An 18,968-nucleotide genomic window follows, 5' to 3' on the forward strand; every position below is an offset into this window, starting at 1 on the left:
ATCAACACACAAAGCGCACAAGATGTACCGAGGGATCAAGCGATCCCATGGTATGGTAAGCATTGTCAATTACACTTTATGTACTAACCATGGTCTTCGTGAGAGTTCTTTGTGGGGTTAGGTTGCGGTGTGCAAGTCCAAGTGAAGCGGGCAAGTTCAAGTAAAGCATCACGAAGAGATCAAATGCTTGAAGCTTGCCATCCATTGTGGTGACAATGGACTTGTGAAGATGTGCGGAAGGGTGGCTCACCATAGTGGAGTATGGGGGAGCAATCAACTAGTCTTCATCGAGCCAACGCAATCAAGAAAGGTGGTCCATCTTGAGGGAGTCAAGATCGTCATCATCTAGCTCAAGTGGACCATGTGCAAGACAAAGGTTTGCTTTTGATAGGTTTTCTATTTTACCGGTCTCATGGTGGTAGTTGGGAGACCGGGTTATAGGATCGATTGCCGTACTATCAAGGGGGGCTCTCGATGAGTAGCTTGATCGTGTCGTTCATAGAGAGCTTAAACCATTGCATCCTTGCATCATCTTTATTGGTTCTTGTTTGGTTCTTCTCTTTGAGAGTTTTGGAGCTTATGGTCATCTTGATGACAAGCTCGAGTTCATCGAAAACGGAGTTTACTCGCATCTTCAATGATGTTTTCGATGTTGGAGGTTATGCCGGTTCTTCTCGGTTGGAGGTTTCACTCCTCTATTTGTTAGGCATACCTCCCCTGCCTCTTCTTACTATAATTAGTCGCTGTTTTGATGCTACTCGTCGTCTTGTATCCAACAAGCTTGAGTTTGCTCAATTCGGAGCGCTCATTTGCAGAAGTTATGGCAGTTCTGGTTGGTCCAGCGGTAGTACCGTAGGCCGGAGCGGTAGTACCGCTTGGGTGCTACAAGCGGCAGTACCGCTCCACAGCGGTAGTACCGCTGGTAGCCCCCAGCCGTAGTACCGCTGCGGCTTCGTGCTAGTATCGCCTCGATTCGAGGGGTCTTTTTCGTGTCGGGTTTTACGGTGCTCGCCGCGGCAGTGGAGGCGGTAGTACCGCTCGTGTGCGGTAGTACCGCCCTAACCACCGCGGTAGTACCACTCTGGGCCTAGCGGCAGTACCGCGAAGGGGAGCGGTAGTACCGCTGGCCAAGCGGTAGTACCGCTCTCTGCGGGGCTGATATGGGGGTAACGGTTGGATTTTCCCCCTTCTATAAAAGGGGGTCTTCTTCTCCAATGAACCTTATCCTTTAAGCTCCCCATTGTTGGTCTTCTTCCCCAATTAATCCAGAGTAAGAATCTTGGAAAGTTGTAAGACGTATCTGCATGAACTAGCAAAAGAGCCCGTGTGTTGCAACGGAAGAAAAAATAGCACATGCTCTTAAACCCATAACCATCACTCAAGACCACAATAGGTCCACGTCCTTTGTTTTAGGGGGGCATCACATTTATTTTGCCACTTATCCTCCTTCTCACTCTCGCTGGCGGTGAGAAATCTGTTGTTTTCCCCTGCGAGTTTTTTCAAAGGTGTGCATGTGTGGTTATCAATGTTTTCTTTGGTCTCTATATGGTTTTAGTGGATATTTATTTGCAATCCGGATCGTCGCCGATACGAAAGAAAAACGGACCATCCGCTATATAATTATAAGTTTGCTTCCAAAATCCATATTTAAAAAATATTTAATAGGTGAAAATAACATCATATTCATATTCTACACATTTTTCTAATCAAATTTCATATATAAAATGTTAAAATCGGAGTTACGGTTTAAAAGATATGGATAATTCAAAAAAACATATGTTTGACTTAAATATGATCCGCAGGTGAATTACCTAAAAAGTCAGGGGGGATTCTGGAAAAATGCAAAACGACAGTTCGGCTCTGACTTAAGTGTGTAGTGCGGGTTGATTCACAGAAAACACAGGGGGTTTTGTGCAAAATTGCGTGACGGACCACCAGAAGCACTCCTTGCTTTATTATTAGGGAAAAAAAAGAAAAAAAACTACAATTGAATGCCCACCATTTCAAAAGCTTTTCCTCCTGTGGGTGCTCTAACAGCTCAAGAAAAAGTAATGACATATTAAATTCCTGAATAATGTTCTTTTATCTTGAGGAAATTACATAATCAATGTTAGTTCCCGCCTAAAGGGGAAGTACCATGGGGTAAATATTTAACCAAATGCAAATCAGAGCCCACCTGAATGTTGTTGCTTTAGACTTCAGAGTTGCAATATTGTTTACATCTTGGACATAGGATAAATGATTTCTCTTGTTTACCCTTTAAAAATGCTCTAGAAGAAAAAACTCATCGAGCCTGAATCATCATCCGACCACTTAGCCATCATTTCTTATAGCATTAAGAACTTATTGCTACATACAATGGACCCAAATGACCCTGACCTCAAACTTGCTAATGGTTTTGTCATTGCAGCAATGGATGAAAGCTCTGGGTTCCTTCAGCTTATTCTATAGTTCCACTTCTCATAAAGTTAGGGACGATGATGTCTACAGTACTACTCCCTCTGTAAAGAAATATAAGAGCGTTTAGATCACGAAATAGTGATCTAAATGCTCTCATATTTCTTTACAGAGGGAGTACAAGTGAACTGAAAACTGTAGCCTGATTCTCATCACGCTTTTTCTCAAGCGTTTGAAATTAACTGGGTTGCAGAGTGTATGACAATTCCTTAGAAAAAGTAACTGTAAGTATGAGCTATTTTTCTCCAAAACAGAGTTCAGACAATTCCTTAGAAAAAGTTCAAAGAACGATGCTACACATACTAAATTCTTCGTCCGATTTATCAAACCATTCACATGCTGGAGCAAAGTGCAGGGCAGCAACGGATCACCAATCGTACTAAGATCGGACCCCAAAATGTCATATATGTGGTAGTTTCAAATATCAAACGATCTATGGATCTATATCCTCCGATAATCTTGAGCCAAATCTAATTATGTACTCCCTCTGTCTGGAAATACTTGTTGGAGAAATGGATAACAATGGATGAATCTAAAACTAAAATACGTATAGATACATCCATTACTTCGACAAGTATTTTCGGATGGAGGGAGTAGTAATTTATCTACAACACATATGATACAAAATCTGTTCTTGTAAAAGACACAACAATTGGTAGGTTAAACAAATTGTGTATTATCACATTGCATGAGAATTTATAAAGTTAATTTTTATTGTTATGTTTAATTTGGTCGGAGTTGCAATTTATCTACAACACACATGACATAAACTCTATTCTTGTAAAAGACACCACATGTTGGTAGGTTAAACAAATTGTGTATTATCACATTGCATGAGAATTTATAAAGTTAATTTTTAATGTTATGTTTAATTTGGACGACACGTGCACAATTACTAGTTTGATTAAATCTGAATTTTCCTTAGATTTTCAGCCGACACTAGAAATTATTTTCTGCTGTAACATATACACATGTCTGTGTACAGTCCCAAAATATAAGTTGTATTTTGTTTTGCCAGAGCAAGACTTTGACTAACAATGAATTTATTTATGAATTAATATATTAATTATGTGATACAAAATCGGAGTAAGTTAATGTGTTTTGTAATGAATTTTCTTTGGACTAAAAGATCAAACTAAATAGTAGAACAAGGTCTGATAAGTGATGTTTAACAGATTGGGAATTTAAGGACATCATTTTCATGCCACATAAATTATTTGATAACATTACCATCTCTTGCTTCCGTGCTGATTTAGTTGCGATCCGATGCGTGGAGTTGGTAACAATATGGGCTTACAGAGCAAGAAAAGAAGAGTTTGATTCAAAGGATTGGCCGGGCTAAGCTTCCCTCTAACTTCTTTCCCTTTTGGAGTTTCGGCTTTTATCTATTTGTCACGACCTAGGTTACGGAGGGGATGGATAGTCGTGGGTGGTAGAAGGGCGAGGGTGTTTAGGCTTGGGTGCCGAGACGGCCGGAGGGGGATAGATCTGTTCTGGAGGTAAACCTCCCCCTTTTTCTTATTTCTTTCTTCGAGGCCTGATTACATGCTAATTTCCAGCTTTATAACACAGCTTCGCAGTAATTTAGGGAAGACTTCAATCGATTCAACTAACATGGAAAGGCTTAAACAGAAAGGAAAGATCCTAAACAGAATCCAAACTAAAAAAACTAGAAAACCAAGAAAACCTATTCTGCTGGGCAATACCCTATGAAGTGGAGACTATTTCCCACCCTTTTGTTCCCTCTGGACACAAAAGTGGAAGGTTGCATGTAACATATCTAAGCTTAACTTAGTTTTTAATTCAATGATACCCCTCGTGTTGTGTTCCATTCTCCAACCCACATCGGTGGCAGCGGTGGCGGCTTCCTGTCACACCTACAACTAATGTCACCAATGTTGCAGTTGACTAAGAGGAAGGAGATGAAGCTAGTGGGCCTTAAGCCGTATGTGTGTGTGAGAGTCCTGGTGCCGCCTGTGGCCCAAAGAGCGTGTGTGTGGCGTGAGTGCTATTTAATCTCTATAGAAACCTGAGCCGGGTATGCAATGAGAAACGTTTTGAACTAGCTAATCTCCTTTTACCCGCTCCCTTCCTCATCTCATTTTTCTTTGAAATTCCCCTTTTGCTTGACCTCAATCCATCTCCCAGGGGTCAAGGTCATTACAATCTGGTTTATCAGAGCCACAAAAAATCCTGAGAAACTTTTGTCGATGCGCTCTCAATTCTGTCGGATCAATTTGTAACATCCACTGCAAAAGGTGCGATCTCATCTCGGTGAGATTGCTCGAAATCCTGCACGAGATTGGATCATTTTGGGGTGAGTGCAACAGCGCCATTAAAACCTTTCGCTCAGACCCCACATGTTCTCGCCGCCATGGAGGGACCATCCACCAACCTAACAAACTTGATCGAGAAGCCCTGACCCGATTTGACAAGGAAAAGGACCTCGCCGACAAACATTTGGAGGTGCAGCTCGTGTGCAACACCTAGGTCTCTCATGAGCTACAGAGCGTGACCATTAGTGCAAACGGACGACACAACTACTCACCATTGAGATTGGCAAACTTGGTGGAGTATTGGCCGATGACGCATAGCACACACTCGAGCTGTTGGACGAGCCGGCGGTGCAAAACCCAACATGCTGCATGTTGTTTGTGCACGCCATCTCGAGCACGGAGGCGCAGATCATGATCCGCCTTCGCGCCACAGTGGGCACCCAGACAATGTTGTTGCTTGTGGACTCGGCGAGCACCCAAAGCTTCGTCAACTCCACCTTTGTCAAGCGTATTGCTGCCAATACATTACCAATCCCAGTGGTGTTAGTCTCTGTTGCAAATGGTCATCGCCTGAAGTGTGACCAAATGGCACCAAAGATGCATTGGCTTGCTCAGGGGCATGAGTTTGCCACTGATATGCAGGGGTTGGACTTCGGCGTCTATGATGGAGTGTTGCGAATCGATTGGCTGGCTGCGCACAGCCCCATGCAGTGCAATTGGTTACTGAACACCATGGAGTTTGAACATGACGGTCACGATGCTGTGGTGGGTGTTTGTGATGGAGAGCCGGTGACGATCATAGTGTTGGACGCATAATATCTATAGGAATTGCATGAGGAGAAGACCAGGGCCAGTTGGATCTCGCGGAACTGCTGAAGATTGGACCATATATGTGGGAATTGCGTCAGTCACATCATCTCGCGGGACGGCGTGGCAACGGACGAGCAAGACCAGCGCCATGCATGACTGGCCAACGTCATCAAATGCCACGGAGCTCTGCGGTCTCCTCGGCCTCACCGGCTGCTACTGGAAGTTTGTGCCAGATACAGCATCATCACCAAACTTCTTACCAGCTCCTCACCAAGAAAGAGTTCACGTGGTCTGAGCAAGCTCAAGCGGCATTTGACCTCTTTGAAGCGTGCCATGGTGAACAAGCTGGTGGTAGCCCTTCGGACTTCTTACGCTTGCGACACAGGTGTGGGCGCAGTCTTGGTGTAGATGGCCACCTGATCGCCTACCTTGGCAAGACGCTTGGCATGCGCAACCAGCGCCTCATAACTTACAAGAAAGAATTCCTCGCCATGATGATTGACAATCGTGTCCGCCCAGTCTTCCACGTATCCCAGCTGAAGCCATTCACCCCTGAATATTCGGTGATGTCCTCTGAGTTGCCACAAGCACCGACCTCACTGTTGCACCGCTCCTTCCGGCCAACATCTTGGCTCGACGCATGGTGAAAAGGGCAGCACTTCAGTCATGCAAGTGCAAGTACAATGGTTAGTTGTGCAAGTGCAGGTACAATGGTCCCACCACTACCTAGCACCGCCATGCTGGACTGACGACGACGCCGCTCAAAGAGGGGCAAATGTCACACATGCAACTACTGACACCAACTAAGAGGAAGAAGATGAAGCTAGTGCGCCTTGAGCCGTATGTGTGCGTGAGAGCGCCACTTGTGGCCCCAAGAGTGTGTGCAGCGTGAGTGCTATTTAATCCCTGTAAAAACCTTAGTCAGGTAAGCAATGATAAACGTTCTGAACTAGCTCATCTCCACCTTCCTCATCTCAATTTCCTTCGAAATTCCCTTTGTTCAGCCTCAATCCACCTCCCAAGGGTCAAGATCGTTACAAATTGGTTAACAGAGCCACCAAAAATCTTAGTTTTTTGTCACCGCGCTAGGATCGATCTGTAACATCCACCGCAAAAGGTGTGATCTCATCTCGGAGTATTATCATTGTTCTGTCCACCACCATCTTCAGTAGCATCAGTTGGATCTTCATCGGGCAGTGCTGTGATCGGACCATAACTATTCTAAACCTCTTAAGCATTCAGCTGTGGGGAGGGGGGAGTTGGCTGACATTTTTGGCAGCTTTGAAAAGCAGCTCGATCAATAGAAGATGGTGTGAGATATGGTGCCTATTGCTGCCCTATGCACAAATTGGCTTGCTCTAGAAGGTACTATTTGACAACATTGTCATCTCTGGTTCCCTGCTGATTTAGTTGCGATCTGATGCGTGGAGTTTGTAAAGGTATGGGCTGACATAGCAAAAAAAAGAAGAGTTTGGATCAAAGGATTGGTCGGGCTAGCTTCCCCCTCATTTCCTCTTCTTTCCCTTTTGGAGTTTCAGTTTTTATCTAGTATTTCCCACCCTTTTGTTCCCCCTCGGCACAAAAGTGGAAGGTTGCATGTAACATGTCCAAGCTTAGCTTAGCTTTTAATTCAATGATACCCTTCATGTTGTGTTCCATTCTCCAACACACATCAGGGGCCGCGACAACGGCTTCCTGTCACGCCTGCAACTACTGTCTCCAATGTTGCAGTTGACTAAGAGGTAGTAGGAGATTAAGCTAGTGCGCCTTGAGCCGTATGTGTGTGTGAGTCTTGGTGCCGCCTGTGGCCCAGAGTGTGTGTTTGTGTGCATGTGTTTGTGGCGTGGGTGCTATTTAATCTTTCCTACTAAATTTTTCAGTTGGTGGTCATCCATTCACTTTCAGTGACCCACCTCCTCCCTCCACTCTGACAAATGAGCCATCCAAAGTTCCCACGACGCAGCAGCTAGCCAGACAACCGAAGCGTTAATTTCTAATGATAAAAAAGCAGCCCGTTCATATCAGGATCCTTCTCACCTCTGCTCATGGCTTCCATCAATCATGTAGCTCGCTGCAGCCAATCTCCACCAATCCTTCTCCCCCTTCACCACCATTTCCAACCTCAGTTCAAAATTTGAATCGCTATGTACGCTGGTCAAGTCCTTCCTGCTCCTCCATTCCTCGCCCTAGCTCTATCTTTGTTTCCTCCACGCTCTATTTACGCCACCCCGCTCAATCGTCGTCGTCTGACCACTCCCATTGTTGGTGGTGCTCGCTTCCCGTCGTCAGAACGCAGAAACCGCAATCCCTGCATGTGTGCTCGCTCGTCGCCATTGGGACAATGTGGAGGTTGCACACCCTGCCGATGTCGAGGCGGGTGCCCAAGGTGCGGGAACCCCGTGCATGGGAGACAAGGTGTGTAAGCCCAATGCGCGGGAGCCGGTGGTTAAGTAGGATCTGAAAGGGCAAGAGCCAGAGGAGCAAGACCCGAACCCGTCGCTCCCCGCTGAACCCACCTCATCTCGCGGGTAGGACACCGATGACCCGTCTCAACCACCGTCTCCTCCGTCTCAACAACACCCCCCTTGTCTGTCCCACTCCGCGCCGTCTCTGATCCACTTCCATCTAAGCGCATTGCAGCCTCTTCAATCCCAATAGCCCTTTTTGTCGAGGTACACACAATGACTCCTTTTTTTTAAATAACCATGTACTTTATTAACTAGAAATAATTGTTACAATGTTACATCGCCAATAAGTAAATGTACAATGTCCCTCGTAGGCTCCTCAAACCAGTCTGTAGTGACTGAAAATTTCGCCAGCCTAGCAATTTCATGAGCCACCTTATTTGGTTTCCTATGACAATGTTCAAATCTAACAAGCGGAAAATCATAAGCTATGAAATAGCAATTATCGAACACTGCCGCCGCCGCTCCCGCTGAATGTCCTCCATTTTCCATTACTTCAATCACCTCCATATTGTTAGAATTAACGACAAGATGATTGCAACCTGCCTTTTGTGCAAGGAATAGGCCGAATCTTAGAGCCAAAGCTTCTGTTGTTAATACGTCGGCACACCAATCAATCCTCCCGTTTCCACCAACAATGAATCTTCCATTATTATCTCTGAGAACAACCCCAGCTGTGCCCCTAAGTAAATCATGGTCATAAGAGTCGTCGACATTAAGCTTAACAAAACCCTTAGGAGGTATTCTCCATCCTCCTGATTTACTAGTTGCCTTAGGAGAGTGTGCATTAACATCAGTTCAAAATTTGAATCGCTATGTACGCTGGTCAAGTCCTTCCTGCTCCTCCATTCCTCGCCCTAGCTCTATCTTTGTTTCCTCCACGCTCTATTTATGCCACCCCGCTCAATCGTCGTCGTCTGACCACTCCCATTGTTGGTGGTGCTCGCTTCCCGTCGTCAGAACGCAGAAACCGCAATCCCTGCATGTGTGCTCGCTCGTCGCCATTGGGACAATGTGGAGGTTGCACACCCTGCCGATGTCGAGGCGGGTGCCCAAGGTGCGGGAACCCCGTGCATGGGAGACAAGGTGTGTAAGCCCAATGCGCGGGAGCCGGTGGTAATGAAGTGGGTGGTAATGACAAGAAGGGCAAAACCGCCCCTAGCAACAAAGCCGGAGACTTTAACCCCTCTTATGTTTTGTGTCGTGCTAGTGATGGGCATGTTTATGCCAAATTTGTTGGTTCTTCATATGAGTACATTGGATGGTCTATTTGGGTTCATAAGACCCTTGTTGCTAATATCAAAGGACCCATTCAAAAATGGGTACCTAAATCCAAGCATTGATCTCTTGTAGGAGTTTGCTTCTGGTGGGGTGTCATGGTTACTCGATAGCGGAGCAATAAATCATATGACTGGGAGCAAGGACTTGGTGGTGGATGTGCATCCAATTCCATCTATGCCCACCCATGTCCAATTTGGTGATGCCTCAACTTCTAAGGTATTGGGACTTGGCAAGGTGGTCATCTCTAAAGATTTATCTATTGAGAAGGTCATGCTTGTTGAGTCCCTTGCATAAAATTTACTTTCTGTTCGTCAACTTGCACTTATGGGCTTTGCAACATTCTTTGATCTTGATACAGTGGCCCTTTTGTGGAGCAAGACTCTTAAAGTAGCCTTTGTTGGGCATGTCGAGAACGGTCTCTATGTGGTGAACTTTTCGGAGCGACCCACTAAGACCTCGACTTGCCTAATGGGTAAAGTTGATGTGGGTTGGATTTGGCATCGCCAACTAGCCCATGTCAATATGAGATCTTTGCAAAGTCTCCTCAAAGGGGACCACGTCCGTGGACTAACAAATGTGAGTTTTGCCAAAGACCGTGCTTGTAGTGCTTGTATCGAAGGAAAGCTTCCTGAAATGGCTCACCGACCCTCGACTATCATCTACTCAAAGAGACCCTTGGAGCTCCTTCACATGGATCTCTTTGGACCTCCATCCTTTGATAGTCTTGGTGGAAGAAATTATTGCTTGGTGATTGTGGATGACTACTCAAGATATACTTCGGCATATTTCTTCAAGAGGAAGAGTGAGACTCAACAAACCGTCATCAACTTTTCAAATGAAGCTCAACGACAACATGAAGCAAAGATCTTAATGATTAGAAGTGACAACAGCACCGAGTTCAAGAACTACCCCTTGGATGAGTTTCTTAGTGACGAGGGGATCGAGCACCAATATGTCGCACCCTATACCCCTCAACAAAATGGTGTGGTGGAGAGGAAGAGCTGGACGTTGATGGATGCGGCAAGGACCATGATGGCGGAATTCAAATCTCCGTACAACTTTTGGGCCGAAGCCATCAACACCGCATGTCATGCATCCAATAGGCTCTACCTTCACAAAGGCTTGAACAAGACTCCATATAAGATACTTACCGGTAACAAGCCCAACCTCAAGTACTTCCGGGTGTTCGGTTGTAAGTGTTTCATTCTCAAGAAAGGTGTTCGTTTTTCTAAATTCGAACCTAGAGCTCAAGAGGGCATATTTGTTGGTTATTCTACAAACTCTCATGCTTACCGTGTTCTCAACAAGTCCACCAGACTTATCGTGGACTTAACATGGCAGATGTCCTAGCAAAAGGACTTAGGTGTGGAGCCATCGCAGCTAGGTTAACTTGAAGGGGTTAAACGGGACAAAGGACACAGAGAGTTTACCCAGGTTCAGCCCCTCTCAACGAGGTAAAAGCCTACTCCTGCTTTAGGTTGTATTGCTTGGGTTTCGATTACCAGGGAGCGAATACGCTTGACCTAGTTCTCCATGAGTTGTCTCTTGAGTTAACCGGCCGCCGGGTCACCCCTGTATATACAGGTTGATGCCCGACGGCTTACAGAATCCGGCAGGCTCACACAAACGTGACCGGTTCAGTTTCTACTAAGCTTGCCTTACAATACAAGATAAACATATGGCGGCTCATCTCTTTGGGCCCTAAGTCGCCTCTGGGTCTTGGGCCTTTAGTAAGCCTGCTTCATGAACCGCCACCTTCTCGTCCTCTTGGGCCTCGTCGGGCTTCTTCATTGTTAAACCGCCAGCGCGTGACCCGATCCCTCCTGGGTGGGTTATATTCAATAGCTATATCCTCAACATTAGGCCCCAGGTTGATTTGAACTTGTTCACATCAATCTTTAGTAGTTGACTCTGTAGAATCTTCCATCGTCAATTTTTACCAATTCATTGTAACCCGCCATGACGTTACATCTCAGAATTGCGTTAACCCGCCATGACATCATCTCTCATTAATTTTGCACGAACCCCAGAACATCTCAATAGATCTTTATCTTTAATGGACCTCCCAAAAATCGAGGCCTCCGTGTAGCCACATAATCATTTTTTCAGCCTCCTCGATTCCCGCGCATGCCATTTATCCATCTCCTTATAAATAGGGACATGGGGTCCTCCTTTACATTTTTACCTTGCCCCCTCATCTCCGTCTTCTTCCTCGCGACGCCTCGGCCAACTCAAGCTCCGCCATCGCCGTCTCCATCTAGCGTCCTCAACTCCGGCGCCAGGCCTGGATACACGGGCAATCCTAAACGGGCCCTCCCACATGGGAGAGAGCTTGTGCATCCCCTCCCTGGAGAGCACCCGCCTTAGGACGAGGTCGCCCACCTCCAACATCCTGGAGCGGACACTGCGGCAGTGGTACCTCCGCAGCGCCTGCTGGTACCTTGCCGCTCGAAGCTAGGCTTGACGGCGGCATTCCTCCCCCAGCACGAGATCCATCCCCCGCGTGGCGTCCTGACGTGCCTCGTCAAACGCCAGGACCCGCGTGGAGCGATGCTTGACCTCGTGTGGGAGAACCGCTTCAGCTCCGTAGACGAGGAAGAATGGCATCTATCCCATTGGCTTGGTCGCAGTGGTGCAGATGGACCACAACACGGACTGGAGCTCGTCAAGCCAGCCCCGCCGCAGGCCTCGAGCTTCTTCTTGAAGGTCCTTGCCTTGAGGTCCCTTAGGACCTCGGTGTTGGCACGCTCAGCCTGGCCGTTGCTCCTGGGGTGTGCCACTGAGGCGTAGCATATCTGCATTCCAAGGTTAGTACAGTATGTTTTGAAAAGGTTGCTAGTGAACTGTGAGCCGTTGTCGGTGATGATGTGGTTAGGGACCCCAAACCAGCTCACAAGGCCCTTTATGAACTTGATGGCTGATCCAGCTGGGATGGTGCGGACGACTTCTACCTCTGGCCATTTGGTGAACTTGTCGACAACGACGTAAAGGTAGCGGTAGCCCCCTGGCGCTCGGGGAAACGGCCCCAAGATGTCCAGCCCCCAGACCGCAAACGGCCATGTGAGCAGGATAGTCTGGAGGCCCTGCGCATGCTGGTGGATTTGCTTGACGTGGAACTGGCATGCTTCGCAGGAGCGCACCAGCTCCGTGGCGTCGTTGAGTGCAGTGGGCCAATAGAAGCCACTGTGGAACGCCTTGCCCACAAGGGTGCGTGATGAGGAGTGATGTCCGCAATCCCCACCATGTATGTCCGCCAGCAGCTCAAGCCCATGCTCCCTGGAGATGCATCGTAACGAAACGTCATTGGGTCTCTTGCGGTACAACTCACCGTCACGGATGCAGTACGCGGTGTCCTGACGAGCCACATGCTCGGCATCCTCCTCCTTCTCCGGCAGAGACCCATGAAGTAGGTATGTCTTGAACTCCTCAGTCCAGCACCCCTCCTAAGGCTCGAGCGCGAGGAGCAGGCGGGCCCCTGAAGAAGGGCCGCACGATGGGGCGCCGATTGCTGGTGCTTGGGGTAGATCCTCCTGAGGCGGTGCTGGTGTCGCGGTGGGGGGAGCCGACGATGTCTTGAAGAGCCGTTCCTCGAACACCCCTGTCTTTTGAGGGAGCCTCTAGGATGCTCTCTTGGCGATGTCGTCCGCCTCCTTGTTTGTTCCTCACGGCACGTGCTGCAGTTCCAAGCCCAGGAACTGTTTCTCCATCTTGCGTACCTCTTCCAGGTATGCCTCCATGTGCTCGTCCTTGGGTGTGTACTCTTTGTTGGAGAAGTTGATGAGGAGTTGGGAGTCGCCCTTGATGGTGAGGCGCTTCACCCCCAGCGCCATCATGGCCCTGAGGCCAGTGAGCAAGCCTTCATACTCTGCGATGTTGTTGGAGACCTTTTCACCCTGCTGAAAACAGAGTTGTACTGCGTAGTAGAGTTTGTCCTTGGCGGGTGAGATGAGAACGGCCCCAGCCCCCGCGCCTTGTCGTGTGAACGCGCTATCAAAGTACATGATCCACCCGTCTGGCTCCTCATCCCCAGGCAAGAGGGAGCAGTCCTCGCTCACTCCGCGGTCAGGAGTGTCGGTCCATTCTGCCATGAAATCCGCGAGGGCCGCACCCTTGATGACTTTGGTGGTGCTGAACTCTAACTGGAATGCCTGGAGCTCGATGTTCCACTCCGCAACTCGTCCGGCGGCATTAGGGCTCCGGAGCACCCTCTCCAATGGGTAGGCTGAAACGACCTTGATGGGGTGGCCTTGGAAGTAGTGGCGCAACTTTTGGGAGGCGACGAGGAGCGGAAGTAAGAGCTTTTGAGGCATAGGGTAGAGCGCCCGTGCCTCCCGTAGCACCGTGCTGACGAAGTAGATCGGGTGCTCGATGAGGGAAGAGGTGTTGGCGGGGTCCTATGCTTCCCGAGGTTGTGGGCCTTGGGGGGTCCCACCTTCTGCCGCGCCAAGTGCGGCCTCGTGAGTGTCTGCCTCAGGAGCCCCCCCCCAGCCGAGGGGTCTGTTCCATCCTTGTGAGGAATGTTGGCCGTCGGATCAGCCGTGGCCCCAGGAGCACCATCCTGAGGCTGTCGTGCTTTGCTTGGTGGCAGAGCGCCCTGCTGTGGGTCCTTGATCGTGCGTTCCTCTCTTAGCGCCACCAGAGCGGCGCCGGCAGAGTGAGGGTTGGCTGCCAAATAAAGTATCAGGGGCTCAAGGGGGCGCGGCGCCACCATCACCGGCGGGCTGGTCAGGTATCTCTTGAGGTCTTGAAAGGCCGCGTCAGCCTCAGGGGTCCACTAGATCGGCCCCTTCTTTTTCATCAGCTTGAAGAACGGGAGGGCGCGCTCCCCCAGCGTGGAGATGAAGCACCCCAGTGAGGTCACGCAGCCCGCCATCTTCTGCATCTCCTTGAGTGTCTGCGGAGGGCTCATGTCTTCTATTGCCTTGACCTTCTTCGGATTTGCCTCGATCCCTCTATGCGATACTAGAAAGCCCAGCAGCTTGCCAGAGGGAACTCCGAACACACACTTCTCGGGATTGAGCCGCAGGTCCACCTTGCGCAAGCTGGCAAACGTCTCCTCTAGATCCTTAATCAGGGTCCTTGCCTCCCGAGACTTCACCACTATGTCATCAACATAGGCCTCAGCGTTTCTCCGGAGCTGCCTGCCCAGGGCGATGTGCATCAGCACCTGGAAGGTAGCCCCGGCATTGCCCAGCCCGAAAGGCATGCAAGTGTAGCAGTACACCCCGCAGGGGGTCAGGAACGCCGTCTTCTCACATCTTGCACGGCCATCTTGATCTGGTGGTAGCCTGAGAAAGCGTTCAGAAAGCACAACAGGTCGCACTCGGCGGTGGAGTCAATGATCTGGTCGATGCGAGGAAGCGGGAAGGGATCCTGAGGGCAAGCCTTGTTGAGGATGGTGAAGTCGACACACATGCATTCCTTCCCTCCTTTCTTGGGGACGACGACTGGGTTTGCCAGCCATTCCGGGTACTGTACCTCTCTGATGACCCCAGCATCCTGCAGCTTGCGGGTTTCTTGGACAATGAATGCCTGCTTCTCGGTGGACTGTCGACGGGCCTTCTGCTTCACTGGGCGCATGTTTGGGCATACCTTCAGGTGATGCTCGATTATTCCCCTTGGAACCCCGGCCAGGTCCTTGGGCTCCCATTCGAACACATCCTTGTTGGCGCGCAAGAAGCCGACCAACGCTTTCTCTTGGTCCCGAGGGAGGCCAGCTCCTATGGTGAAGGTGGCGCCCAATGCCCCATCTTCATCAACCGTCACTTGCTTCATCTCAGCTTGGCCTTGGGAGAACAACTGCTTCTTCTTGGCCGGTGCTGTCCCTGGGGCCTCAAGGCCCCCCTTCTCGCAAGGCAGCGCGAACGTCGTAGACCTGAAGGCGAGCTTGAGAGCCTGCAATGCGTCCTTGGTGTCCCCTGCCACCGAGGACACCATTGCTACTTGGCATCTTCATGAGGTTGTAGGCTGGATGAGTTGCCGCCATGAACTTGGCCAGGGCGGGGTACTTGTGACAGCCTGATTTTTGGCCCTTTCTTTTTCTTTTGTTTTTCCGAGGTTTTTGCCTGAGTTTTCTTTTTCTGTGGCTTTGTGGTTTGGAAACTGAAGAAGATGGCCTCTTCTTTGCTTCCAGAGTGGCTTGTCATTCCCAAATCTTTCCCTAGACCCTGTCATTTTCATCCTAGCCCAAGTCCCAATATTCTTTTATTGGGAGTATTCCTTTTCTGTTAAAGGAATAACTCAAATTGCCCTAGGTTGTGAAGCAACCTATATTTCCCTCACTCCTAAAATTCCCAAATAATTCTCATAAATTTTTTGGGTCATATCTTTCTCAAATATGGCAAAACTTTTCATTGCCATGTTCAAAAATAATTCCCCAATAATTCATTTCCTATTCTGCCCTAAATGGCACATTGTGAAGCAAGTGCCATTTTCCTTTGCCCAATTGACCTCAAACTCCTTGGACATCTTTTCATGTCCATATCATTTGCCACATGCCAAAATGCAACCTCATTTTCCTAGTAATTATTTAATTATGATTTTCCAAAGTTTCTGTCCAGAAAGAAGCTTTGTGAAGGAGGTACAAGCTAGGCATATCCAAATGAGTTGCCATTTTGCATGATCCTTCATATTATCATATCATAGCCCTCCACCAAAGTATAGTTCATGTCATGCCTCCATGTGAGCACAGATTTAATTCTTAGTTTCTGGTCAAAATTTTAGTTTGTGAAGCAAGTATATTTTATCTTGCTCCATTATGGCTGTAAATTTTTCTAGACCTTCTAGTATCCATATAACCTCCCTCCACCAAGTTGTGGCTCAATCCCTTTGACCATTTGCCCTGTGGAAGTTTTCCAAGTTTCTGTCCAGAATAAATCTTTCTGAAGCAAGTGCTATTTTGGTTCATCCAAATGGCATGAAACTCCTTGGGCATCTTAATATCTTCAAATCATTGGGCCATAACCATTTCCAGATCAATTGATGCAACTATGTGAGTGCATCATCCAAATTCCCATTTCTGGCCATTATGGCACTTTCTACAGCAACCACCCTCTAAACTCCTCCTCTTAGTCTGGATTTTGGTGAGCATCATCACCTTAGTGTGTGATCATCACCAGACAAACGCTTTACCACGTTACCAAGCTGGTTTAACCACAGCAAGTTACAAACACCTTCTTACTGATTTACTTTTGGAGCTAAGTGCAAATCTCTTCTTTGCCCCTGGACCGATTTATTTCTTCAGTTGGACTGAGGGCACCAAGGTCCATCCACTGGACATGGTTGGCCACGCCAATGAGCGCCGCTTGCGCCAGTGCGCATGGTGATCACGCTTGCGTCATGGCTGCAGGCGTGCTCTGGCTGGTTCTTGCCACTGTGTTCGTCTCCTCCCTCCTCGTCTCGACCTCCATTCATGTCTAGTAGCTGCCCGTTGAGCCTCTGCATCGCCCGGCGTCGATGGCTCATCGTGGTTCGCCATGAATGCGTCGCTAGGTCCATGCCCGTGCTATGCCCAGCCACGGCCCTCCATTAAAGCTTGGTCGGGAGCTCGTCCGTGAGCTCCAGAAGCCTCCCCTCGGCCTATATAAGGCGTGCCCGACCTCTCCCGCAGCTCACTCATCTCTCCCTTGCCTCCTTTGGTCAACAGAATCGCCCAATCTCGTCGTTCCCTCCTCGGACCACCGTGACCTCGCCGGAGTTCGTCTCGGTTCCGACCTCCTCGGGCCTCCTCTCCTCCTCCCGAGCTGTCCACCAGAGCCTCGTCATCCCCGCGGTTCGCCCCACCCCCTTGCCCCCTCGATGGAGTGCCCGCAGCGCCGTCAACCTCCGCCTCCCGAAGCTCTCTGTCCTCCTCACGGCGCCGCCCCTCCCCTCCGTTCCACTCCTCCCCGGCGCCTCCTTTGCCTCTGAATGGATGCGGTGCTCCGCCCTGAACCCGCCGGTGTCCGCGCCTTGGCCTGAGGTGGCCGGAGCAGCCCGTTCCATCGCCGGCGCCCGCCCTGCTCCTCCCTGTTCTCCTCCCGTCGCCACTTCCCCAAGGCATCCCCGCCGTCCCTGCTGCCTCTCTCCGCTGCGGCCGGCCGAGCCGCGCCCGCCGGTGGCCTTCGCCTGGCCGGACTTGGCCGGAGCCGCCTGGGCCCCTCGCCGCGCCCCACTTCCCTGCTTCGCTCCTCTGTCTCCGATCTGGGAGGCAGGAGGAGGAAGACGACGACCTGACTCGGCCCCCCTGGCCGCTGGACCCCACGTGCCAGCCACACACCCCGGGCCCAGGTACGTTAAGTGGAGACGCATTTCGGGGAATGCGCTTTCAGATCCTGAAAGCGTATTTTCGTTTCTGTTCTGCTTAAAGTATGTTTTCTTGTTAAGAAAGCGTATTCTATTTCTACTTTGGCCTGAAGTACGTTTTCTTAGTCAGAAAGCGTATTTTCTGAAATCTGTTTCTGCCTTATCCACTCAGGGACCCGTTGCTGATAATTTTTTTTTCACAGATTAGTCCCTGTTCTTCCAACCTTCACAACTTTTCAACCGTAACTCCGATTGAGGTGAAACCAACGCTCACTTTTTCGTGTCGTCGAGCTCTATCTTTTGGTAACATTTTCACTAGGTGGTTTCACTGTGAAAATGACCTTTTTGCCCTTGCACGTAAACAGCCCCTCTGAGAGAGAACTGTTTCCGGCAAATCTTTCCGCGGCTTCACCGCACTTTTCCCCGGTGCCTTCTTCATCCCCAGGAAAGTCACAATACCCACTCGCATGATAGTCATGCAATAGCCATGGTTTTCAACTTGAATATTTATTAAATGATTGCTTGTTTAAAATATGGTTATCGTTGTTCGGTAATGATTCTTGGTTAGTGCTTACTTTCTTACTATGTTGTTATGCACCTGGTTATCACACCCTGCTAGTTGCTAGTATTCTTTTCATATGCTTATGCTTGCTAGTAGTACATGTTGATGTTGGTGATGGTCTTCGGTGCACGACTGTCGTCTGACCCGAGTACTGTCGTTATGCATGTCCCTTTACATCTAGTTGGTTAAATGCTTGCATGATGGCATTGTTGATATGTTCTTGCATGATATTTATGGTTGATGCTAGTGGTCATGCTATGTTTCGGAGAAGTATGTACTTATGATGTTCATGCTCTTCATTATGCCATGTTCAGTTGGATATGATTCATAGTTGATATGGTTATGTGGTACCCTCATGATTATGTTGATATCATGTTCATGCATTTTTATCATGGCTCAGCATACTTGCATTCAAGTTAACCGGATTAAATTGAACTTGAACAACTGTTGGCTGAGTCATGGTGCCGCCGAAACGATGCTGACCAGTGCAACCACGCTTACCGGTATGGGACGGTCCTAACTGGGTCTATTGTTGTGCCTCTCGCCGGTGCCTCCAACGAGGGAAGGTTATGGGCGCGCGCTACCCTGATCAGGTAGGCGGACATAAGCCTTGTGTGCCCGTTGTTGTTGTTATGTGCACATGTCCCCGTTTGGGACGGTTTATTGTTTTGGGCCAGGACGGTGGTCGTTGTGTCTTTGGTAGACACGGGGCCACCCATGACTTAGCCCAGAGGGGAGTGAGCCGGAGTGGCCGGGAGAGTGTCATGACAGTAGATCGGTTTTGTCGAAACGCCGTTGGTCCACCCGAATGGGAGTGCGAGGCCATGGGTTCCG

Source organism: Triticum aestivum, chromosome 1D (assembly GCF_018294505.1).
Source record: "Triticum aestivum cultivar Chinese Spring chromosome 1D, IWGSC CS RefSeq v2.1, whole genome shotgun sequence".
Taxonomy (NCBI): domain Eukaryota; kingdom Viridiplantae; phylum Streptophyta; class Magnoliopsida; order Poales; family Poaceae; genus Triticum; species Triticum aestivum.